Raw genomic sequence first — 26,949 nt, 5'->3', positions numbered from 1 at the left:
ACCATAGTGGCTGACACCAGCCACAGTGGCAGCTCCTCTCCAGAAACCAGATGGGACATTAAAGTGCCTGCCATGTCACTGCTTCCTCATGAAAGGCTGCCTTGGATAGACCCAGACCTTTTGTGTTTCTAAGTCTTGGTTACATTTTGCTTCTCCTTTTTATTGTAAACAATTCTACACAGAGTTCCATTGCCAAGTGTATGTGCTCCAACATGCTGAACTGGCTGCCTGAATGAATCAGAGAAAACAGAGCTAGTATCCTCTGGGCCACGTATAATTCACCCATCCCCTGTCACTGAGTAAGCCCATTGTGAGGTGGCTTAGGGCCTTGGTACCTCTGAGACAAGAAATAAGTCAAGGACTCCCAGAATTTGGAAGTTGAAAGAGGAAAGAGAAATCATTTGGTCTCACTTCCCTCTTTGTAGCTGAGAAAGCTATGGCTCAAAGAGATTAAACAGAGCATGTGACAGGCCACATTGAGACAGGTCCTGTTACCCTCTGTTACCCTCTCTGCTTATTGTAGAGCCTGACCTCCCTGCTCAAGCTTCTAAAATCACATGCTTGTGGCCATAAGGTCACATGACCTGAATCACCCCCAGACCAGGAGCATAGTCTTGTCTCTAGAGAAAATAATCAGGGAAGAACCTAAGGCAAGAAAACAGGCAGAGTCTTCAGGGTGTCCTTAATCCATATTAATCCAGCTATATTGTAGGATTTCTTCTGTGGACAAGGTACAGCTCTCCAAGACCGGAGCAAGGATGAAGAGGACGGTAGCCCCAGTACTCCCAGATCACAGCTCAGAGCAGTTCAAACAAAGGAAAATCTCTTTATATTTATGAAATAGAAGTAAGAATAAAAGTAAACTCATTGGGAAACAAAGAAGAAGGAAGAAATCCTTCTGAATGGGGGAACATAGAAACTGATCTTTAAAGAGGTTCAAGTTAGAGTGTTCAATGAAGCAGGAATAGACAATCCAGGAGAATGAAAGCCCCTGTGTGTGCAGCACTAGAAGGAATGTATTAAATGAATCTATGCTCTTTTCTTGCTGTTATCTCAGATATTCTAGGCATAGTGCAGGAAGTGGAATTAAATGAAGAATCAATAAAACAATAAACTTAAGTTAATTCAATGTTCAAGTAAACAGATTCTTCTAATCTTTTTCAAAACAATAATTGAACATTTTATTCTTTGGGAAATACAGTGAAATTAAAGGTTTCTTCTTATTACACTGATCCCATAAGAGAACCAGGAATTTCAACAAATACATCACATCTTTCATGTTTATAGTGCACTTTTAAACAACAAGATCTTTTTTATATTATTTTAATCCATGTGTCTTGATTACCAAGTTTGAGCCAAAAGAAGTTTGTCATAAAGAATTAGGGAAACATTTTTAGGAAAGTGTTACCGAAACACCTTGAAGTCCAGAAACACCACTCACTGCCATCTTCAGGTAATTGAAGAAGTTGGCTTTGTTGCCCATAGATTTTCAACATATCTGAACTCAGAGGAGATGGAATTTTATGGCTATATAAAAGGACCTCATGATATAAAATGGAAAAAAGCAAACATTAAACTATTTTATACATTTCGATAAGTGTTCGGCTCCAGTGACCTTCTTTTATATCTCTCTTCAAAGGGAATTGTTATTACACTTTTGCTTTTTTCCCCTTGTTTAGCTCCAGATAGCCTGGAGGAACGATAAAAATAAATGAAGTCCATTAGATAAAATTATTATTTATACAAAGACAATATTAATTTTATCTGTCAGCAGGTTTTAAGACTACGTGAAAGTTCATTCAATCTACTTCTGTGTCAGCTAAACCAACAAAAGCCCTTTGTAAGAAAAAAAAAAATATTTAAATAATGGGCTTTCACAGCAATGTAAGTACCTGGGCAATTTCTAAAGAATTTACCTACAGATGTTTCCTCAGGGCGGGAAACTCATGCAGACACACTAAAATAATCTAGTTACAACAGACGCTCATACTATGAAGTTGCTATTCATAGCTCTCATTCATTTTTAGCTAAGATATACAGGAAAGGAGCACCGTTCTCTCTCTTGTCCACTGCAAGATGTGGAGTCTATGCCAATACAGAAAAGCAATGTTACCATGGTGGGAAGAAAAGACCATACCCTCCTACTGTCACCAGTCTGGTCAACATCACGGATACATTTCTGCTTGTGAAATCCAGAGTGCTTATGCGACTAGACGCCTCTGTAGCCTTTGTGACTACAGGCCTTTCCTCGAATATCTCCTGACAGCCTCTCTTCCCTGGATTCCGTAACTCCCCAATCGCCCTGCATTCAGTTCACATCTAGCATTCTCCCTGAATGAAGGTACACTCCAACCTCTTCTGAATGTTCGTTTTTTAATCCATCTGCACATTCTCAGAGGCCCTTTTCTTTAAACCCACGTGATTTCACATGGTCTTTACAAACTAGTGACTCTCAAATCGAGACCCTGTCCCCAGTCTCTGTATATAATCTAGACCCATACATCAAAATAGGGGTGTTTATATTAAAAAGCCAGATAACTGCTCTAAAGCAGACCTCATTATCTGTCTTCATCGGCTGTCTCTCATGTCTACTTCCTCTCCTAGCTAACTATGCCATCACAGAGAGCCAACTGAGAGCTCAAGGGCTCACCCACCATTTCCTCCTCCTCCATCTTCCCAAAACTCACCCCGCATTTTGTCAGTGTCTTAACAACCCTTCCCTTACCCAGATCTAGAATCCATGCCCTCCTCTCCATCCTGACCAACCTTCAGCGTTTCTTACCTCTGCAATTTCAGCCATTTTGTTGTTGTTGTTGAGTTTCCTTGCTGTTAATCTCAACCCTTTGGCGTCACCTCTAAGGAGTCTTCTATGAATTTTTTTCCACTTTCCTCTCATCCCTATCTGGCCCCACTGTATGTTGATGCTTATTCCTATTATGGCCTTTATCATCCTGAACTACAATTACCTGTATATCTGCCTCATTCTAAAACAAGTCTGTTAAAACCTCAGTCTCCAGACAGTACTGAACATGGTACAGACAAACAATCAACAACTGATAAGCGGATTGATGCAGAAAAAGACCATGTGCCTCTCTACCTTATTTACAATATTAGCGCTTTCATTAAAATGCTATCCAAGTTCCCTTTCCTTCTGTGACTCTGTCATTCATTGTCACAGATGTTTTATCCCTCTATTAAAATTCTTTTAACATCTGGCCCAAATACAAAGATTCCCATGGTTTTGAAAAATGTCCTTTCTAAATGTCATAATTTTCCAATTAATGGTCAAAGGGATGAAGGGATTACTATAGCCAGAGAAACTAAAAAAAAAGGAGGTCTCCTGGGCCTAGAAACATGAAAGCAGACGGAGGATATAACCAAATGTATGAACCCTGAGGGGGTCAGATAAGTTATTCCAAAATACATAATTCACTGGAACCCATTTGAAACGTCAAAGGACAAAAAAGGAGGACATTACAATTCACAGCAGAAAGAAACTTACTAAATGAATAATTTTAGGTTAGGAAATATGAATACCTTAAAATATTATCCCATAAATTTACAGAAAATAGACTGCTAATATGCTTAGATAAACTAGACTATCTAGTGGAAAGGGCTCTGATGATGTTTTCAGATTTTAGTCAGTAATAACACAGTGTATATCTGATAAAAGCTTTTAAATTCAAAGGACTAGACATGTCAATGCTGATACATTTGAGTTAATTGAAATTTGTTACAATCTTAGGTCTCAAAAAAAAAAGTCAGACCTCTCAAGAGCACCAATTACTATTTTTTTTTTTTGGTGAGGATATTAAAAATAAGAATAAGAAATCCATCCTAAAATAAAAATTACCAAAACATATCATATAAAAATCAAAGATTCCACTAACTAGACAATAAAAAGATACAAAAATGCAAAGCAGGTTATGTACGGTACTTAGACATCTTTTACAGGTTTCCTGAAATAAACCTGTAAGATAAGTATTATCATTCCTTGCTATTTTGCAGACATAGAGATAGGACTCAGGGAGGTCCACTGCCAAATAGAAGAAGTAAAAATTTTATGGGAAAGTCCCTGGCCCTAAAACAGAGTCATCTTGCTGACCCTCACTTCTGCAAAGATTGTCTATTGACTAAGGATTGGGAGCCATGCTAGACACGCAGATCATCTGGCTGAAGAAATGAGCTGATGATTTATTTCTACCAACTGACTTTTTGTTGGGCCTGAATACGTGTTTTGTTAGGGATGAAAATTTCACTAAGGAGCTGTAGCATCGTTCACTGACCCTGGGACCAGAGACCTCACTGACCAGGATTTAATCCAGCAAATGCTGCAATGGCTTTGTCAGCATCATGTGCGCTCCTCTGTCGGCCATCTGTATACCCTCCCTTGAGGCATGGGCGGAGTGGCGGGATGGGCTCATTCAGTCCCATGACTTAAATAACATGTATCGGCTGGAGGATATAAGTATACATATCACTTTCAGCCTGTGCCTGAAACTGCGTTTTCCATCTGCCTCTTCACCTCTACCTGAGACAAAAAATTGCCTCTAAACAAACCGGGACCAAGCAAACCACTGGTGGTCCCCCTTTCCCAGTCTGCTTCTTGGCTGAGTCTTTGCCATCACAGCTGGAGTCATTTTGGATTTCTCTAATTCCCCATACAACACTCTAAACCATAAGCAAATCCCATCACTACCTCCTCAAAAAATGTATCACGCCCCGTCCCCTTCTCTCACATCTGCTACTTCAATCCCACCTTAAGCAGCTTCCTCTCTCACCGGGACTTAGCAGAAGCTATTCTAATTGGCCTTGGTGTTTTTCACTCATGCCCCTCACAAGTCCATTTTCTGTGTCGCATCCAGATAAATCTTTGTAGAAAGCTTATCTGATTAAGTAATTTTTCCCTGATCTAAAACTTCCAATAGATCTCTTTGCAACCTCCCAAAAATGCATGATCCTGACCCCCACCAACAAACCCTCCTCCATGTCTATCTCCCTATTTCCACATGACTCCAGCCTTCCTGTGCCCTGTGCTCTCAACACACACATGCACACACACACATGCACATACACGCATGTATATGGAACTGCTTTCTGGTCTTGAAACCCACCAAACTTATCACTCTGCAGATGACACTTGCTGGCCCTTAGATCCTAGATCTTTTTCTAGATTCTCCCAAGGTTTCTTCTCACTACTCGGGTTTTACTAAAATGTTACCTCTGCAGGAAAGCCTCCCTTGCCAGGCAGGCTAAAACACCTCCATTTCACTCCTCTATTAGATTCCATTATTATTTCGTCTTCTTCATATCCCTTTAAACTACTTAAAATTGCTTGACTGATATATTTGTGAATTTGGGAATTTTTTACATCCTATTATATGAAATTGATTTAAAGGATCTACAATTTCCACAATATCTCCTTTTAATATGCTGTATGTTCTGTTTTGTATTTATATCAAAATATAAAATATAAAAATATAAATACATGTTGCACATCTTAGGTATATACAATATAAGTAAATAAATGAAATATTCCATAGACTGATAAAGTATATTCAGTACCTTCAAAAAAGGCAATTTGAGGCTGGGAAGCTTCAGTAATGGGACAGAATAAAATATACTGGTGAGGTCAATGACAGCAAAATAGTTTCCAGAGGCCGTTGTCCTCAGTCATCTCAATGATATGTATGTCTGAATGGGAGGATATATATTCTTGAATGGGAGGGGCCACAGAACTTAGATTATAACAGTCAGTTGATGTCCTTGTATGAGTTCTTTTTAACCCACTGGAATACAAGTAACTGAAGTACAGAGATTTTATTTTGTCCTCTTGCTGTCCCCAGAGCCCAGGACACAGTATGACCCATATACATATTATCTACTAATTAACTAGGTAGTGGAAAGGCCAGGAACCAAGATAGTCATTGTCCAAGTGATGGATAAACTCACTGTGAAGGCCAAGATACCTCTACTAAATAAAGGCAATGAGTCCTTCACTTTATTTTGGCCATTGAGTAGTGCTGATGGCAAGTTTCAGGAGAGCTGCTGAGGAAAAGTACAGGTTAGCTCACAGTCAGCCTATTAGGTGAAACTTACGAATACGAAGTCAATACAGAATTAGCTTCCCCTAAAGCATCTAATGATTACCACATAATGCGATGCTATGACATCTCACATGCTGTGAATATACGGTATCACATTCTTCAGTTCATTAGCCTGAAATGTGGAGGACGTTACAATAAAGATCTCCGTGGTGGAAAAGTAACCCCCAAATGTTTTCACGTTTGTATTTCAAAATATTAAAACCTATGTGATGGTGAATATGTTAATGAAAATACAAAAAGGATCTCATCCTCGATATAAAGCCAGAAAAATGAATGACAGGTTGCATCCATTTGATAAGTAGGTCCTAAATACTGAAGGGGTTAAATACTGTTGCTGGATGTCTGATTGTCTCCTTTTTCAGTCCAGAAGAGTAAAAACCATCTATGTTGTTCCTCAGCCTACACAGTCCCAGTGAATCTGTCTTGTCTTCAACGCTAGTTTAAGAGAGGCAGCCTTGCATAGATATTAGGAGCACAGACTCTGGATCCAGATCGCCTGAGTTCAAATCTTTGCTCCACCATTAACCTTATGCTTCAGTTTCCATGCTCTATAATATGGAGATAAAAACCACAGCTTAAAATTATATGAGTTAATTTGAAAGAACTTAGACTACTTACTGGCAATTAGGAATCACTAAAAAATTTAGGCAATTACAAACAAATAAAGGCTATGAAAAAAAACGCTTTATAAATCTTGCAGGAAAGATATGTCTAACAACCAAATTAGTGACTTCCTTAAAAAAGACAATGAAATCAGTTCACTGTTTAATGAAAACTGTGAGAGTGTGCTGCCTTAGCCTTAGGAAAATTCAACATCTGCCCAGAAAATGTATAAAAGAATGCTCATAGCAGCATTGTTCATAAGAGCAAAAAATTAGAAATAATACAGGTGTCCATGGAGATAATGCAAATTTTCATGGTCTATTATATCACAGTGAAAATGAATGGACAACAGCTATATGCAACATAAATATTAGAAATAAGACATTGAAAAAATAGTAATATAATAAATCAATATTTACCACCAATAAAAAACAAGCAAAATTAAGCAATATTTTGAATTTGATAAAACTAAACATGCAAGGAAAAGTAAATGGAAGAGGCACAATAGTGCTACTGTGAATATGAATAAGTGTGGTATGAACAGCAGAGGTACTCCCCATGATCAAGCCCCCAATGGAATTAGGTCACTCACAATCCTTCTTAGGCGCCACACTTTCCCACTTCCACCCTTCTACCTGGAAGACACTCCCCCATGTCCACATTAGAACCTTATCCACTCTCTGAGGTCCAGATCAAACACCAGCTTCCCCAAGAGTGGTAACCATTTGCCCTGTGAGAAGCAAGGAAGCCTCCGGGAAGCCTTCTCAGGACACACCATCCATGCCTCCCTGGCCCTCAGCGGGCCGAGCCATGAAGTCTGGCTTAACGTGATGTGGGATATGGCATTCCTGCTGGACGTTAAGGCCGCAAGACCAGAGGCTGGCCTGCTTGTTACTGTGGCCACTCACTGGTCACCAAAGTTTCTTGCACGTAGAAAGGACCTAATATTTATGGAATGAACATAGCAACCAACCAAGCAATAACAAGTCATGGAAAGAAGCACCAGGTGGATCTAGGAGGAGGCTGGGAGCAGGCAGGTTTCCGAAGTGATGGAATCATGTCAAGGAAGTGGAAATCAAAAGACCACACTTTTGGCAGAGAAATGAAATAAAGTCTCAAGATAGAATTTACCAAGAATAGGGGAGGAACAAATGCATTTTGTTTGAAAAGAACAAAGTTATAAGTAATAACATCAGATAAATTATGGCACATCCATATGATTAAATATTATACAGCTTATAAAACCTTTATAATAAAATTCTAAATACTGAGTATATAAATCCAATAATCATGCTGAGTGGAAAAAAAAGTGTAGACATTTATTTACCTATAGATTAAAAATAAAGAACAAAAACTCCAATGTTTGACTAAACCAAATTTCTTCTTAAATGTTTGTAAGTGCCAAGAAAATTGTGGATACTCCTAAGTAGTAGGGAAATGTTAAAAAATATAATTCTATATTGAATTTTCAACAATATGCATTTATTAATTTGGTGATTTAAAATGAACAAAATATTTACATTTAAAGGATGGAGGTAAGATTAGTTTTATGGATTGACCAGTGAGACAGGACTTCAACGCACATATTTCGATTCAGTTCAGGGTTGAGTTGCCAGGTATAAGACAGCAAAAAAACCATGGAGGGAACAGCTGCTGTGGTGTGGAACAGAAACAACTGGTTCAAAAAATAGGTGGTGTGAAGATATAAACCTTGATATAGCAAAGGTCTTCTTTCCATAAGCATTCTCCAAACTGAACATGAAATCTTTGTTATTCTTATGTGAAGTTGGGCCAAAAAAAAAACTATGTTCAGAATGTGTGGCATACAGGTATAGCCCGTGAGCCAATGACAGCCACTCCTAAAACTGGAAGCTGCTGCCTCTTACTTGCTAGATTCAGTTTACCCGAAGGGGAAAAAGTCACTTTTACCTAAGGGAATGAAATTGGTTTTATCAGCTCCTTAAGATAAACTATATTATCCAAAGCTCTCTGTTTACACCAAGAAGAAATGCTCAGACACACTGTCATTGACAAATGCTTTACACTGTGACCTGCCAATACTGCATTTTGGTCCTCAAAGTGGCTCCTACATAGCTAGGTAAATAGCACACACCTCATAATTCGTTATAGGAAAGGCAGCATACATGTTTTTTTCTCTCTAAGCTATAGATTGTGTTTCTGGTTGTGCGAGTAGATAAAACTAATGTGTCTTCTCTAACATCATATATAGGAGGAAAACTGTTATGCTTAATCTTATTGTTCAAAAAAATCCCCACAGTTCTCTTTGATTACGACCACAGTAACATAAGAAATAGGTCATTAACCACAGAGATGAAACTGGAGATGATGGGACTTTGCTTTAAGGCACAAACACCTCATTCTGGAAGGTCAGCTGTTTCCCAAGCACAAATCTCACCGTTTAAGGACACTTCCTTGCAGGGGTACACAGACAGATCTATTTAGTTTAGTAATGAATCCCATGTATCACAATAAATTGATAGGTTGCAGAAGGAAGCTACCCATATGAGAAGTCTGGAAAAAAAGTAAGTTTACAACTTATAAGATCAGGCAGTACTTTAATGACTGTGAGTTTTAAAACACAAACGTGAGACGGTTGGTATGGTTGCTTAACGGAACGTTCTCTTTGATTTGATGCATGTGCGCGCGCACACGCACATGGACACGCACACACATACACATAAATGCATCCTAAGAGCTTAACATTATTTATCTACTTTGTCTAATTGGTTTCATCTCTTGGACAGTCTCCAAAGAAATTCATCAGATAATCTGTGCTGGGTATATTTTCCTATATTCTGTATTCTTGATCCTCTGGCATTTGGAGCCTCGATCATGGAGAAACTGGCCCTCCCAGGGTTAGCATGGTCCTGAAGACAGCAAACAACGCCCCAGAGGATACTTCTGCATACCAACCAAACAAGCCAGAGCCAACACCCTCAACCATCTCCTTTATCAAACTGTCACCCAATGGGCCAATGTTCCCCCCCCAAAGCACCGCAGGGCTAACTACCACAGCACTAGGGAACACCGTATAGTCCAGAATCCACCAAAAATACTCAAACTCTCAAATCCAATACTTAGTGTACCCACCCTGCCTTGCCCATTCGTTCCCGAGAGAATCCCAATCGAAGCTCTGCAAGCTTCAGTCTTCACTCCTCTTCTGCCTCCCAATCCTCCCTGGTCCTTTCCCATGTGGCCCTGTGCAGCATGGTGAGCTGCTGTTTACAGAGTGTATCAGAATAAATCTTTTCTTCAAGACCATCCTGTCTGCGACTGCTGTCTCACCATCCTTGATTAAAACAAATCCCCCAGACATTTTTAACACATGTCAGCAAAGATTTACACTGAAATATATTTGATCTGGTCTGATTATTATGTTACAAGCATAGTTTGGAAGCTTCTACTGAGGAAGAGGGAAATAGTTCTATGCAAATAGAACAAGGAAGACAAAAAAACAAACAAAAAAAACAGAACCAAAGAATACAAAATAAAATGAAGAAGACAAGACACTGCTTTTAAGATAAATATGCTCAAGTTATAATATCAAGTGTATTGGCAGAAACTCAATTCTATGTACAGCACATAAACAAACACACACATAGTTGCACACCCACATATACACACCCACACAACTACACACACAAATAAGTGCTCATGTGAATGCACACATACACTCTCATATTAAAATATAAATATACATTTTTATAATTTATAAAAAATACAAATTTTTAAGCAAAAAAATCTATAGGGATCCCAGCTGTACCTATCAGTGCCACCGTGCAAATTCCGGCTCAGCCTCTTCCTGGTTGTTTGTTCTCTACTTCCATCTTCAAGATAATACTAGTGTCTTTCTCATATGGTTTGCAAAGATTTAATGATTTAATTAACGTAAAACACTTAGAACAGTGCCAGGCCCACTGGAAGTACTCAATAATTGTTAGTCTTGACAATGCAGCACTTTAAGGTTATGATAAACATCTGGAGAAAAACACACCCCCAACCGTTAGAATGTCCTGAGATATATGGCTTTGCATAATATTAATGGTTTTGGGCAATTGTTTTTGCAAGATTACTGTAAATTAGCATGTATGATTATTATAATAAAAATGTCATGTATCCTTTTGCTAAGAAGATGCTGCAGACAAGAATCAAGATGAATTAGGAGCTTCAGCACCCTAATTCACAACACCAGAGCACTGCAGTAGCTTTACTAATAAGTCAGTCCCCATAAGTCTGTTATACATGGTCACATTTGAAGATGCCATCAAGAATGTGGAAGACAATGTCAAAGGCAGCTCTTAATTATTTTTTAAATTATTAGTATTCTCATATCTAGTTAGAGTCAAATCACCACTCAAGCAGCCTCATCCTAACTCCACAATACTACATTGATCACGGTTCCCTGAAGCTTGGCAAGTGAGTGGTGCTCTTCTGATAGGAAGAGCTAATCCACGCTATCATCTTCAGAGAAAAATAAAATAGGATGCAGTGATATGCCCAGTTTCTCTACAGGAAATCCCACATGGACAAGTATTTTTTTTCTCCACAGTAAAAAACTAGAATTTAAATTAGAATTTTTACATAAGCATCACAATGACCAAAGACCGCTAACACGAAAACAGAAAAGCACGAGTCAAGGAAAACACTGTGATATCCAGAAACCTAGAAGAAATATTACACCAGTGTGGCATCAAATTCCAGATCACATTAAATGCATTGGTGGCGAGTATCCATAACTTCCTAAATGGAAGTCAGAGCTAAAGAGTTCAAAAACCCCAGAGCAGGCATCTTCATTTATCTTCAGAGTTCTCCCCCGCCATATCATACTGAAGATAAAATACAATGAGATCATAACCCTTCAAAAGTGTAGCTTATTGCGCAATATTTTTCTCCAGTAGTTAATGGTGATTCTCACAGATTGGAACAGAAAAGGTTATAGCAAGGGGCAGGTCTGGAAGCACATTGAGAAAACAATTTCCTAACAGACAAGAGCCTCAGCAGAGTAGAAAAGATTCACATGGCTGAGGATACTGAAAAACTGCGACTCAGGTAGATCAGGTACCAAGCCCTCTGACCTTTAGATGAAAAGTCTCCTCTATTTACCAAATTTGCCAGCAAAAATATTCCCATTTTCTATGTTCAGTGTCATGAAAAGCTTTGGAAAAAACTATGAGAGTTTGAAAACACAGGCCAAAGTTTAATCCAGAAAAGAAACTATGATTTGGTGAAGAGAATCTTCTGGTGCCAGGTTATCAGCAATCTAGAAAGTGGCTGTGCCAGGACTTGAATTCACATGTGTCTGAATCAAAACCACTGCGCAATCCCGTGATACCAATGGTATAAAGACTGACTGAGTAGCCTGATAATTGGCAAAAATATTGTACCATCATCAACAAAGAAGAAACCACATTTTTTTAACTTTGAAAAATGTGGGCTGCATTTGAAGATAGTGCTAAGATATTCACCTCTCTGTAAAAAGTGAATTTCAGTAACCCAGCACGCCCTCTCCCATGTATACATCTAAAAGAAGTAAAACATCTGTCCACATAAAAAATTGGACATGAATATTCATAGCAGCACTATTCAAAATAGTCTAAAAAGTAGAAATGATCTGAATGTCCATCAACTAATAAATGGAGAACAGATGAAGAAAATGTGGTCTATCCTACAACGAAGTGTTACTTAGCCAGTAAAAAGAATAAAGTGCTGACACATGCTATCGTGTGGATGCTATAATATGCTATAAGCCTTGAAAGCATGCTAAGTGAAAGGAACCAGGCACAAAAGGCTACACATTCTATGATTCTATTTCTACAAAATATCTAGAATAGGCAAATCCATAGAGACAGAATATAGATTAGTGATTACCAGGGGGTGATAGGAGGAAGAATGGAGAGTTTCTTTTAATGGACACAGGTGTTCTATTTGGGATCATCAGAGTATTCTAAAATTAGTTAACAGCAGTGGTTACATAGCTCTGTGAATATATAAACAATTATGAAAAATCTCAAAAGGGTAAATTTTATGATATGTGATTTATATCTACAGTAAAACTGTGATTAAAAAATAATTTCCAAATACCAACTCAGGCTACCAGGTTCTTGTGATGATGGTTCCAACAGGAGCCGGTGATAGAGAAAGAAGATTAAGGTATGGCTGATGATCAGGAGGGACCTGAGGGGAACCTCTCAGTTTGGGAGAAGAGGGGCTTCCACAGCAGTGTTTGGCAGTAGCAGTGACTATGGGAGTCACAAAGGAAAGGAGAGAACTCTTTATATATGAAGCTTTCCATAGTCAAGGTTCCCATTTACTTGGCATAGATGGTGAAGGGGGATAAGTTACTGGTATACATACAAAGTAAAAGAGCCATATACAGCATGGAATACTCTGAAGCCATTAAAAAAAATGAGTCCATGTCCTTTGCAGGAACAGGATGAAGCTGGAAACCATTATCCTCAGCAAACCAACAAGGAACAGAAAATCAAACACCGCATCTTCTCACTCATAAGTGAAAGTTGAACAATGAGAACACACGGACACAGAGAGGGGGACAACACATACCAAGGCCTGTTGGGGGGTGTGAGGCAAGGGGAGGGAGAGCATTAAGACAAATACCTAATGCATGCGGGGCTTAAAACCTAGAGGATGAGTTGATAGGTGCGGCAAGCCACCATGGCACATGTATACCTATGTAACAAGCATGCGTGTTCAGCACATATATCCCGGAACTTAAAGTAAAATTAAAAAAAAAAAAGAATTAAACTCAGACAACTTAAAAAAATATTTTTTAAATTGTACTTTAAGCTCTAGGGTACATGGGCCCATCCCACGGTGTTGTTGCATAGGTACACATATGCCATGGTAAAACAAACAAATAAATAAATAAATATTAAACAAAAATAAAATCTTTTGATCATTTTATCATATCATTACCATTTATCAGAATAATTTGATCAATTTAGATGAATTAAACAATCTGAGGATCTTAAAAAAATTTTTAAATTGACATTCTTCTCCAATAGTTTGAACAAAATGTACATTTTTACTGAAATGAACCAGTTTTCCATATAGCATGTTGCTGAATTAATATTCATGAAGAAATCAGCTCTTCAATTACTTCAAATACTTTACATTTTATATAATTATAATTTATTATAACTTACATTACCTAGAATTGTAAATTGCTTCATGCTTCAGATTACTTATTTCCATGATTTATTTAATACTTGTGTTGGTAAAGACCTGTCTCTGAGCCAGAAACTCACTCTGATCCCCAAAATGCATGCATTTGTGTACCCTTAGACAATCCTGACAGTCGAGGTACACATTTCTTCATCCAAACTTATTTAATAGAAGTTTCCATTCTTTCCCCAGAATTTCTTTTCCACTGCTCAAGCAAAGGAGGCAAATAGCTAAAGAAAACGTTTTCAGTACCAGTTATTCCCAAAGAGAGGTGCAAGCCAGAAGACACAGTGAGCATGAAGGTGGATGAGCAGGATCCACAAAAGTCATGCCCCACTGCCTGGACCTATTTCTTCCACAATGTATGAATCTCAAGTGCCCGCATATTTTACTGCACAGTGTGTTAAGTTTCAGTGAAGACAAGGGTCTAGTGCCATATGTCAGCCAAACACAATGCTTCCCACCGTGTCCACCCTTAATTATTAAACATTTTCTTCTAGAATCTCAGCACTGTCCCACAGGCCATGTGTTCCACCTCCTAATGTGAGGCCTCAGTCACATGACATTTCTGCAATTACAAGGACTCAGCATCCCCTTGTGGTCCTCTTCTCAGCTCCTAACAGGATCACCCTCATTCCACTGTTCCCACGGCATGGGGCTTTAATGTGGGATGTGCTGTCAAAATAGTGTTCAGATCACAAAATAGCTATGTTCCCCAAAATCACAGTTCCATAAATCTTTAGCAAGCATCTTTTTATAAATTAATCCCTTGACCGCTAGGGAAGATTCTCATCCTATGGGATTTTCTGGGCAACATTTTTGTCCTATAGGAGTTTTCCTAAAAAAATTAAAGATGAGAATCAGCGTAGGGTTGCTAGCTAAGCACACCACAGTCATCATAAGCAGTGGCTTCTCCAAACTGTCACCATTCCCTCTAAACCAATGCCTCTGAGAAGGTCAGCACACTGTCTTCTTCATGCTCCAATAAATCAAATGCAAGCTTGTCCCAGTCAAATAAGGCCCCAAATATGAATTGCTACACACTTGTTTCCACTGGTCTATAACATAGAAAATTATGTCCTTATTTGCTGTAACCACATGCTCACAATTAACTCTATTCACATATGCACTCAAATGCTGGCTCTGATATCTCAACTATACTTCTTTGGCCTGCTCGTCTCACTTAATGTCAATCCATAAAGGAGGATCCACAGAACATTCATGTAATTCCTACAACTAGTAGGGAGATGTAGGTCATGACCAGGAACTAAAAAGTTCTGCCCTAAACATGTAATCACAGAGAAAAAAAAAGGATTTTGATAGCTTATCTCCTCTCTCATCACCTCTGGATTTTGTAAAATTGGAGTGTCTCATTCTCACCTCCAATTTCACAAGAGATGCTATGATTTTACCTATGAGTCCTCCATGCAAATGGGACTATTCTATAGGCCTTTTGAGCTCTTTGTGGAATCACACAGAAGTGAGTTTTAAATATGTCCCACATTCCAGCTTTGTGGCTTTAAAAGAGTTACTACTCTTTGGTAACTCTCTTCTAAGAAGAAGAAGTACCATCTACCTGTCAAGTTTCTGAGGACCCAATAAGCTCTAGCTCATCTCCCTGTCAAGGTTTTGAGGTTTTGAAAGTTAGTGAGGTGAAGCGGTCTACTAGTACAATCTACCTGTCAAGGCTTTGAGGACCCAATAATCTCATCATGTTTTCAAGGCTCCCAATACACCACCAGAACTGTACTAAGAGGCCACAAGATGTTATCTGTTGAATGTCCTTCTCACCCTGCCCCAGCAGTATCCTGGTTGAATCATGCCCGGTCCTATTCTCCTTTTCCTCCCATGTATCCTCAACATGGCTGAAGCCCCTCCATCAGGACCTTCTAGACTTGGTCTTATGACAGTCCCAGAACATGGCCAGCAAGATGCAACACAAACTCACTCCAAATTCCGTTTCCTGCCTCATGGTCCACCATGCACCCACAATTCAGCACGCTTGACACCAGCATTTTTATGCCTACATGCCCCTTGCTCTTTATCCTCCAAATGCCATCTCCAAACTACAATTTTCTATCTTCCCCTCTTTTATGAAGGTCCACCACAAATGTATCCACAAAAGCCATATTAATTACCCTCTGTCATCACTTAGGAGAATGAATTATTCCTTTCACTTCGCATTGAAACTCATTGTATATATCCCTTTTTATGTCCACTTACAGAGTGATATAATCGTTTATAAACTTAATTCCCCAATACAAACAAGCCCATGGACAAAGACACTCTTTTAGTACAGTATACATTTTTATCACAATCGAGCTTAGGTCTGAAACATTGCAGAGACACAGGCAATGTTTGTAAAACAGATGAGGAAGCACACGAGATTAAGAATCCCAGCTCCTCCACCAGGCACCTGAGTTTAAGTCTCTGCACTGCCCCTTGCTGGCTGGGTGGCCTTGGGCAAGTTATTTCACCTCACTAACATTCAGCTGCCTCGTTACAACACTATGATATTAATTGTACTTCCCCGTGGGTTGCTATGAGGATTGTAATATTGAATTCCCTCCATGCATCATCTCACACTGACTAGCATGCAATGATTAACACATACCTGCTGTCACAGTATAATGAAAATTGGAACCCCTAATTTTAAGCCATCTCATATTCTGCTGAAAAATGAGCCAATCCTCTTTGCTGAATACTCCTTGACAGTGCACAGAGGCTTAAACCTTAGAACAAAGAACTTATTAAAATAGAAGGAGAGAATGAGAGAAAAGGGAAACAGCAACTGTTCACACACAGCTCTCTCCTCTTCTGCCACCACAGCCGGTCAGAAACACGGCAAAGGTCTGGGTATAAAACTACAGAGTGTTTACATCCAAGTTCTAAGCTCACCTAACCTCCTAACTGTGAATCAGTTTTGTTTGTTTGTTTTTTTGAGACAGAGTCTTACTCTGTCACCCAGGCTGGAGGGCAGTGGCACCATCTTGGCTCACTGCAAACTCTGCCTCCACAGTCCAAGCGATTCTCCTGTCTCAGTCTCTAGAGTAGCTGGGATTACAGGTGCATGTCACCACACTGAGCTAATTTTATATTTTTAGTAGAGATGGGGTTTCACCATGTTGGACAGGCTGGTCTCGAGCTCCTCACCTCAGGTGATCCACCCGCCTCAGCCTCCCAAAGTACTGGGATTACAGGCATGAACCACTGTGTCCAGCCTATGAACCAGTTTTAAAAGTAGTACATATGATCCCTCTGTTCATTTTCCTATCTATGAAATCTACAGCTGTCATATTTTGCAGAACCATGGTGATACACATTTTCATTAGCTACCTGCCATGAAGTTAAATTAAGAAGACATCAATGATTTTTTTAATCATACTCATAAAGTCAAGTGGTTTCAAATAACAATCTCCAGTATGTATATGTTAACAAGAAAAATGGCACCCATATTGCAGCCTGGGTGCCCATAATCTTCTAATACCAGCAATACATCTTTCTGCCAAGGCTAAATCTTTTGTAGACTTGTTAACACAGCTCAAGTCTCTAATGCTGTATCACTAGATTTCTTATTTAATCACATTATTTTAAAATGTATATTTGTAACACTGAGTGATTAGGAGGTTTATCTTATGAAAGACCATTCTAGAGTCCCACTGGACACAAATAATTTGAAGCCAATTTCCTTTTGTTCAGGGTAAAAACCCTGATTAGACTAGCCTCTGATAGCTAGTTATTGAGATCACAGAAAGAATGCAGCCACTAGTGAATAAACAAACACTAAGACCTTCCAGGTGGACTGTTTCAGGTGACCTCTAAAGGTTAATTCATGTAAAAAGGATACTGGCGTTACAACCAGAAACCACCAGTTATGCCTTCCTTTTGAAAAGTATTAGATTCCAGGATGGATTATCCCGCCAACCAAAGAAAGGGCGAAGGTAAGGTAACCAGCTCTGCAGAGCACATTCCCTCACCCAGTTTAATGTGAAACTGTGTGGTTTGGAAGCAACTTCTAGAGTTACAGAATGTTAAGCAAGATACTCATTATTTTACCCCACCATGAAACAACAAGCCCAAACAGCTAACTCCCCAGGAGTGGTTTCTGAGACTGTGTGCACATCAAGAAACAAAATAGGGTGTTGAAAACACCCATGTGTTACAGCTTTTCTGACCTTCCTAAGGATGGGAATAACATTAGAAATAACTTCACAGAAAAACAGACTCCCCAGACATTCAAAATTCCCCAGGAATTTCACCATTTGACTGACATATGTACTCTGGAAAAATTGTTCCTATCATCCAGTAGCCATGAATTCTAACTTAGGGCTTTCTAATCTTTCCATTCAAAAGGTAGCACATTTCTTAATTTTAAGCAATGTTTAAAGTCCAAAGCCCCAGGACAGCATTTCTTCTGAGTCTGTGTCATCTTCATTCAGCCTCATTGAACTGAATGATGTCTAATCAAAGCCAATGGGATTCTGGGGGAGACAGAAAGCAAGAATAATACTAGACTCACACCTGAACAGGGCTGAGTCAATTACAGGAAAGTCTTGGCAAAGCGACTTCAGCCCCATGAGGTGCTATTTCCCTGTGGGTAAATAAGGATACTCATACCCCACAGTCTTTCCAGGCATTTGCAAGGAGTGAATGAGCTAATATGCACAAAGCGTGGCCAGAATGCTGGGTGCACAGCTAATGGTCAATAATCATGAGGTAATCTCCAAGCCCTTTTAAAAGGAGGAACTTCAAACATGCTGGATTATCTTCTGTATCACTTATTACTCCTTATCATTGAATTGGCCATATGGAAGGCATATGTGGGTAAACGATATCTGTAAGAGAGGTCACCAACTCATCCATGGTAAGCAGGTTCAGACAAGTGCATCGTACAAGCTCAAGAGTGGCCAGCAGAGAATAGGACTCACAAGCCAGCAAAAATGACAAGATGATGAATATCTGGGACCCTTCTTTACCCATCAGGAATAAAAGAAACTTGAGTTTCCAATTTGCCATGAATCATGATGGTACTACAGTTCTTCTGCCTTATGTAGTCAGAGGAATAGACATGGAGGAAAGAATTTGTTAGAAACAAAAGTGAACGTGGTTAAAATGACAACAAATTAGCTCTGTCTCAGAGGATTCCACATGCATAAGAGCAGTATTTGGCCAAATACAAACATTTTTCCAGTGGCAATGACTGACTTACTGCTAAGTTCAGCAAAGGCAGTGATACTAATTTGTAATGTGTGAAATGAAGAAAACATAACACAGGCTTTTAAAAGGCTGGCCAGTGGGAATAGTCACATAAAGATCCCAGCCGAGATTTATTTTAAAAATTGTAATAATTAGGCCTAGAAAAGTAGAAAACTAGAATTATTTTCTTAAACATAAAACAAACTGCCTTCATGTCAGTACTCAAATCCAGCGAGTATTGACTCTATTTCTGCTTTGGGGAAAAAAAAAAAACCCAACACTGATTTTATCTTTAATCAAAGGAATTATAAATATCAATAAAATATTTTGACTTGTATAAATGCATCAAATATATAATTTAAACCCTAAATATTTATTGGATATGTAAATTATGGATAGCACTGGACATTCTTGAAATTATTCAAAGAAATTTTAACAGGTATTAAGGAACTCAAAATCAAATTAGAAAAGAAGAAACAGCCATAGTTTAATGTTTAAGAACTGATAAAAATATCAGGTTTAAAATCATAAACAGCTGTCATTTTAACACAAATTTGAAATGTTTATGTGAAGTGAATGTATGGAAATAACATTTTAAAAAATTAGCCCGATGCAAGTAGGTTTAATGCAGTAGATGGATTTCAAAAAGTCTTCCAGTAAAAGTTAGACAGTTATTATCATGGAATCTGAAGAACGAAGAAGTAAGAGATTCTAGAACGAGAAAGGTATTCTATCAGATTTCTCAGAGAAAAGACACTCTATTCCAGAGTTCTTTAGCTTCAGCGCAACTGTCATCTTGGACAGGATACATGTTTATTACGGATCTATCCTGTGCATTGAAGGATGCTAAGCAGTATTGCCTGCTGCCTTTCATGAGATGTTCATAGCTTAAGAAACAGTCTTGACAATCAAAGTGATGTTTCTGAGTGTTGACAAATGTCCCCTTCCAGAGGAGGAGAGGACAGAATTGTTCTCCCTTCCATTGAGGACCACTGCTATATACAAAGATACAATCTTAAAAAAGGGTATGTAACAAGTAGGCTAAACATAGAAAGATAATATTGTGATCTGATTTTCCATACTTTGATTTTCTTCTCTACCTGCTATGCTAATATGATCTTACAGAAAGTGCTACACATGGCAATCAAAACTGTATCCTGAATGGCTATGACATAATTTCAACACAAGGAAACATGGATTTTAAAAATCAGTTGTATGATGGGGTACAAGTTAAATACGCTTCTGTTACCACAGTAATAAGGACAGCACGGTTTGGTAAATGAAGTGAACACTGAAATTTAGCCCTCATAACACATTTCCAAAACTTAGGAACCACAAACCTCCCAGGGAAGCGTATTTTGGTCCCATAAGCTACCTGGCTGCATTCACTTTGCTTTGCTTGTGGCAACAGAATTACCAGGCAAGTATGCACCTGTGGAAGAGGGAACAGGGGTCAGCAATAAAGAGTAGAGGGGAAAAAAACTTCCTCAGTTCCCAGCCATATTTTCCCCATTTCTTACCCTCTTGCTGCTAGGTCAACTAAGCTATTCCTTATCAACTAATGCACTAGCCTGCCAGATGCCTTTAAGCTCCAGATGGTGAGTACGTAGCACAAAAGTCAATTAAGGAAAAAGAAGAGTTTGCAGTCCTGCCTCACCATCATCCTCATCACCATCACCACCATCTCTACCACCATCACCACCAATACCACTACCACAACCACCATTATCATCACCAACACCACCACTATGACTGTAACCACTATCACTACCATCCACCACCATCACTACCACCACCATCACCAACACTATCATCACTGTCACTACCAACACAACTACCACCATCATTACCAATACCATTACTATGACCATCACCACTACCACCACACCACAATCTCTACCACTATCATCACCACCACCAGCATCACCATCACTACCAACACCACAACCACCACCATCATTACCAATACCACCACTATGACCATCACCACTACCACCACACCACACCACAATCACTGCCACCATCATCACCACCACTACCATATTCACCACTATCATCAACATCAACTACCACCATTTTCACCACCATCTTCAACATCATCATCACCACCTACCACAATCCCCAACACCACTGTTATCACCAGCACCACCATTACCACCACCACCACCACCGCCATCACAGCTGGCTAGAAGTCTCACTCTCCACAGCATGGAATTCTATAACCCCGCATTGGGCTCCAGCACAATCAACCTTCTCCTTGAACATAATCCGCTAAAGCACTCCAGCTCACACATCTCATCTCCACTAGACTTTTCTACTTCTGGTACTTTTACAATTCCAAAACTAGCTGAAGTCATGATCTTTATCTGGGATGCCCTCTCCACACAAATTCTTAGGTTACTAACTTATAAAGTCAAACTTGAAACACATTGGATGTGCAGTAAATACTGAATTGCTCACAAATTACAGAAATTCCCTCCATGCTATGAAGCAAGCTTTCCGATGGATGGGCATCTATTGATCTAACTCCTACGTCGTGCTTAGCAGGTATAGGAATGATGTTAAGTATTTTATATTATCAATTGATTTATCCTCATAACGGCTCAACACGAGGGTTACTGTTATTATCCACGTTTTTCATATGAAGAAACTGAGGCAAAGGGACATTAAGAAAGGTGTCCCAGTTCACAGAACTCAAATTGGAATCTGGGCAGCCATCTCGCCATGCTCTCTGAACCACTGCAATGTGTAGCCACTCTACACCAAAAACAGTTCCAAAACAAATTTTAAATTATATTTTTAAAATAAATGCCATAGAGTCCAAGAGATAGCCAGTGATTTTTCCAACAACAGAATCCTATTTTTAAGAGTCCCGAGCCCAGCGTCCCCCTCCTCTGAGAGCATTTTGAAGAAAATCTGGGGCCATTTTAAACACAGTTTAAAAGTCACTGATTTTACTGCAAAAATTTTTTTTTTCACAGGCATGGAAGCTAAGACCTGAAGAAGGGTAGTTGTTTACCCAGGTAACACTGAATTAGTTGGCCGCAGAGTTGAAACGATAACCCTCAAATCCTAATGCCAGCTGGATACTTTTCAATCATCCTCTGGCACCCTGGCTAATCATTAAATAGTTTTTTTACAGAAAGGTGCAGTTTCATATCTACGGGGTAAGAAACATGATTGACGACACATGAAAATATTCACTAGAAAAGTCAGAAGATAATCATTCACCCAAACACACCTCTCACTAAACCTTCAAAGTCTAATATCACACAGTGCAATTTAGGATTTAGGCTATACCCCTCATCTAAGGAGTCCAAATCCCTTCTTAGGCTACACGGGACCACTAAGTTACTGGCCAGTTAGCAATGACAAAGCCATGTGACAAAAATTGTACTCACCTGATAGGCTGAGTTCATGGTCAAGCAAGAACTAGAACTCCATATCCCTCTGCACATCCACCTGTGGTCCTGTGCACGCCCCTCCCCACCCACACCTGTGAGGTGACCCTTACCTGCATGTGCCCGCGGTTCCTCAGCTGTGACTTCCTCTCTGTAACTGATTTGCTGGCTGACCTTCAGACCATCTTAAGCCTTTCCATGACTACGTTTCTCCCTGTGCAAAAGTACACGTCTCACTCTGAGGAGGTGTTGAGAATGATTAAATGCACCTGGCCACAGAGAGAGACGCTCCTCAGACACTCAGACACGAGGCATTAAATCGGGGTCTGTGTTGTCCGCAGGGTGCTTTCTGGAGATCACCCATGCAGATAAGCAATCAAAGCCTCAAGGTAAAGAAAATATCTTTGGAAAACTCTGTGGTTTTAACAAACATGTAACATCCCTCCTGTTCTCTGGTTTCATATTAAGTAAATCTTTTACTGAGGGTTTTTTTTTTTTTCTATATCCAGGAGCAATGCAATCCTAATTACAAAATTGTATATATCTTCTATGAAAATACCTATAAAAATAATTTGATGGGAAAAATGTCTCTTTTAGCTTTTGTTTTACCATGAGAATTTCTTTTTTAGATACTGTTAATTAAAAGTTCATACAGAAGTTTTATTTCTCAGTTCCTTTGTTTTTATTAAATAAAAGAAAGAGTATAAATAACAGCTAAGCATGCACATACACCTATAATAACTGGGAAAAAAATCAAATGATCATGTGAGTCTATTAAGAAAGTTAAAAATTAAATATAACAATGCACTCCGGAAGGATATTCAGATCTTTTTTTTCTTTTTTTGAGATGGAGTTTCATTCCTATTGCTCAGGCTGGAGTGCAATGGTGAGATCTTGGCTCACCGCCACCTCCACCTCCAGGGTTCAAGAGATTCTCCTGCCTCAGCCCCCTTAGTAGCTAGGATTACAGGCTTTTGTCACCACACACAGCTAATTTTGTAATTTTTTAGTAGAAATGCGGTTTCTCCGTGTTGGTCAGGCAGGTCTTGAACTCCCGACCTCAGTGATCTGACTGCCTCGGCCTCCCAAAGTGCTGGGATTACAGGTGTGAGCCACTGCGCCCGGCTGGATACTGAGATCTTATTAAAAATGGAGTATGTATAACTAATACATTTTCTTTCACATTACACATGCTCCAAATAGTGATTTCCTTTCTTAATTCACCTTTTGAAAGCATTTTGCTCTATTTTCCTGGGGCTGTTTTACTGTGTGATTTCTCTGGGCATTCAACAGTCAATCTCCAAAGGATTGGGATTTTCATTTTATTTGTCTTTAATCTTGCAAAAAATTCAGGCTACTCTTTTCACAGACATAAGTAAGTAAATAAAACAATCTGCAGGGAAAGAAAAAAGACATTCCTCAGCGACAAGGTTAAAGCTGGAAGCCATCATCCTCAGCAAACCAGCACAGGAACAGAAAACCAAACACCGCATGTTCTCACTCATAAGTGGCAGTTGAACAATGAGAACATGTGGACACAGAGAGGAACATCACACACTGGGACCTGTTAGGAGGTGGGGGGTGAGGCGAGAAACTTAGAGGACGGGTCAAGAGGCGCAGCAAACCCCAACGGCACACGTGTACCTATGTAACAAATCTGCACTTTCTGCATATGTACTCCATTTTAGGAGAAATGAAGAAAAATAAAAATGTTTTAAAGAATAAATAAAAGCAGAAAAAAAGACATTCAAGCTCCCTACATTTCCACAACAGAACATTCTCTATCGACTCACTATATTTATTCTTGAGTCAGAGCAAATGAGTTTCCACCTGCACTTTTTTTTATATAACAGTACTTCTCATTTCATCTTGTGATCATTTGGAAAACTACGTATACAGTGTAACCTAAATAAAATAGATTATAGCACCACTCTAAAAACCACGGTCAACTTCCATGCATCCCAACTTAGTAGATCTACCCCACACCAAAGAAACAGGGCCGGATGCTGCCTAATGGAAGGGTAGAAACCAGAGGGCATATCTGTAACATGTTCTTTGCTGTGCCACTAGTTATCTGTAGAGGCTCCAGAGTTTGATGAGTTTTCTTCACTGGACACGATTTAGCTCAGCCACTGGGCTCCAGTAGACAAATAGGAAGTGAGTTTTCCATGTGTACTCTGTTCCGTATCTGCACAGAGGGTGCCCTCTGAACTCAGCCTCATCAGAGGCTATGTGTCGTCACCCGACACGCAAGTGACGTGCATGCTGCCTGAAGTGGAAGCAAAAGTGTGTTGCTAGTTGCCCACCCTAGAGGCACACCTGAGCCTCCCTATACAATGCCCAACTAGAATAGGCTGAGCTCTTCCCTCCTGTCACTTGTACCGATTGTCCAGTCCCATTGTCCCCAGGTATCATTCATTGCCAGAAGGGTTACTCATCTCCAGTCCCACAAACTCAGCTGTGCTCATGAGTTACCAATGAGAAAGGGATGAAAGGAGAAAATCGGAATTAATCTTGTATCCACAAAACATAAAACTCACATTAAGTATGCCATCATGATTATAAAATATCACCTATAGGAGGGTAAACTAAGGCCAATTAAGGCAAATGATACTGTGACTGTGAGTACTAGAGCATTTGTTTAGAATGGGACAGACGGTCTTAGCTAAATCCATGCAAAGTGTTCCCTGAAAAGAACATTCAGTCTCCTCCAGGAACGTGATGTCCTGTCTCGGTAAAACATGGGTAGAAAACTCAGTCTTATCATGGGTTATAGAATTCCCTTTCCCTTCTCCCTCCCCCTTCTGCTTGTTCTAATTAAGCCCTCATAAATTAATTGCATAAAAATTAATTGTATAAAAACAACATGTAGTCTACCGTTTACTAAATTATCCTATAACTAAAAGACTATGCACAAAGATCTTTGGAATGATTTCCTTGATTGACTTATATTATTCAAACTCTCAGATCAGGACTCCATATAAAAATAAATTATAAACTGTTTTTATTGTTATCCTTTTACTACTTCATTATTCTTTTTAACATGGAACAGTCTCACTTGTTATTACAGGCTGAGTATCTCTTACCTGAAGTGCTTGGGGCAGGAACCAATGAAGATTTTGCATTTTTTTTTTTTTGGATTTTCGGATATTGGCATATATATAATTGGTATGTACATAATAAGCTATCATGGGGATAAAACCCAAATCTAACCTTGAAATTTGTTTATGTTTAAATATACCTTATACACATTGCCTGAAGGTGATTTATACAATATGTTTAATAATTTTATGCATGAAACAAAGTTTTGACTGCATTTTGACTACAATCCATCAAATGAGGTCAGGTGTGGAATTTTCCACCTGTGGTATCATGTTGGTGCTCAAAGAGTTTTTAGATTTTGGATCACTTTAGACTTTAGTTTTTTAGAGTAAAGATGCTCAACCTGCATTTTCTTGTATAAAGAGACTTGATTACCATAGCAAAGCATTCCTGAACCATCCATTAACAGTCTCGGGTGTTTCATCCATAACGTCTACCATTCCATATTTCCCATCCAATGAAATGTATGCATAGCAAGTATTGGCAGGAGATAAACAAAATCCTCACTCCAGCTATGGGTACAAAGTCTGGTGGCCAAGCCACTGGGCTCCTAGCAGTCAAGAGTGAAGGAGATGTTGGGGATAGTGGGCAGGTCCTCAGGAAAACAGGAAATAAAACTACCCAGTGACAGGATAGTGGACAAAAACATTTCTTACAGTTCTCAAATTGTCACAGGAATGGTTTGCAGAAGGAGAATGGGCATTACCTAAGCACAGGCCACTTATGACACCAAACATAACCATCTACACTAGATACATATGGCATTACCCAGAAATAAAGACATTAGGAGGAGAAGAATCAGAAAGAACGTAACTGGATTCTGAGCCTTTGGAAAGATTTGGAAAATTTAGGCAAAGAGCGTCAAAGACTTCAATGGCACCTACCAAATATTGAGCAAGATGGAGCTAGGAGTCACGTAAATGGGCTGTCATACACTGATATATTGGGCAAAGCCTTCTGGTATGTTCCAGCAAGACTTCATAATGAAAGAACCTTAAGCCTTAAAACAGTATAAATTGAAAACAATGATAAGGCCTGCTGGGGGCTGAAAGGGGGTAGAAGAAGACAGGTATAGAAGAGAGGGTAAGAATGAATGTGGGAAATCACTGCATGAATTAATAAGTTTCTATATATGTTTACCTTGTTGAGTATACATAGTTACAGGATAGGGAAAGCAAGGGATAGCCGATATTATGTGACAATGTTTTTGTTATACATACACAACAAAAGTTCCATATGCTCAACAAAAGTCAGATTACAGAGCCATAATAATGTACATGTTTCTGAAACATTCCTGTATTCTGAGTCTCCCACAAAGTCTGGCATTTATGAAGTTT

General features: G+C 39.2%; 1 protein-coding gene across 8 annotated transcripts in view; it reads right to left on the bottom strand.

Annotated features, from left to right (window-relative positions):
• SEMA5A (semaphorin 5A) overlaps positions 1–26,949 on the bottom strand; it is a 496,284-nt gene that overhangs the window by 338,309 nt on the left and 131,026 nt on the right. Inside the window, exons 1-2 of one of the 8 annotated variants that reach the window (XM_032279112.1) lie at positions 13,272–13,282; positions 4,260–4,266 (exon numbers count right to left, since the gene is read on the bottom strand). The exons of 5 other annotated variants lie outside the window; for them this stretch is intronic. The gene's annotated coding sequence lies outside the window, so the exon portion shown is untranslated. Of the gene's footprint in view, positions 1–4,259; positions 4,267–13,271; positions 13,283–20,484; positions 20,542–22,510; positions 22,531–26,949 lie in introns of those variants that run through there. 2 more of the 8 variants (XM_032279110.1, XM_032279113.1) reach the window with 2 other exon arrangements.

The sequence above is a fragment of the Sapajus apella genome, unplaced genomic scaffold, assembly GCF_009761245.1.
Source record: "Sapajus apella isolate SASKATOON/1434 unplaced genomic scaffold, GSC_monkey_1.0 scaffold11, whole genome shotgun sequence".
In the NCBI taxonomy this organism is placed as follows: Eukaryota; Metazoa; Chordata; class Mammalia; order Primates; family Cebidae; genus Sapajus; species Sapajus apella.
Note: the sequence above shows the minus strand (reverse complement) of the source record. Positions and strands in the feature narration are given on the sequence as shown.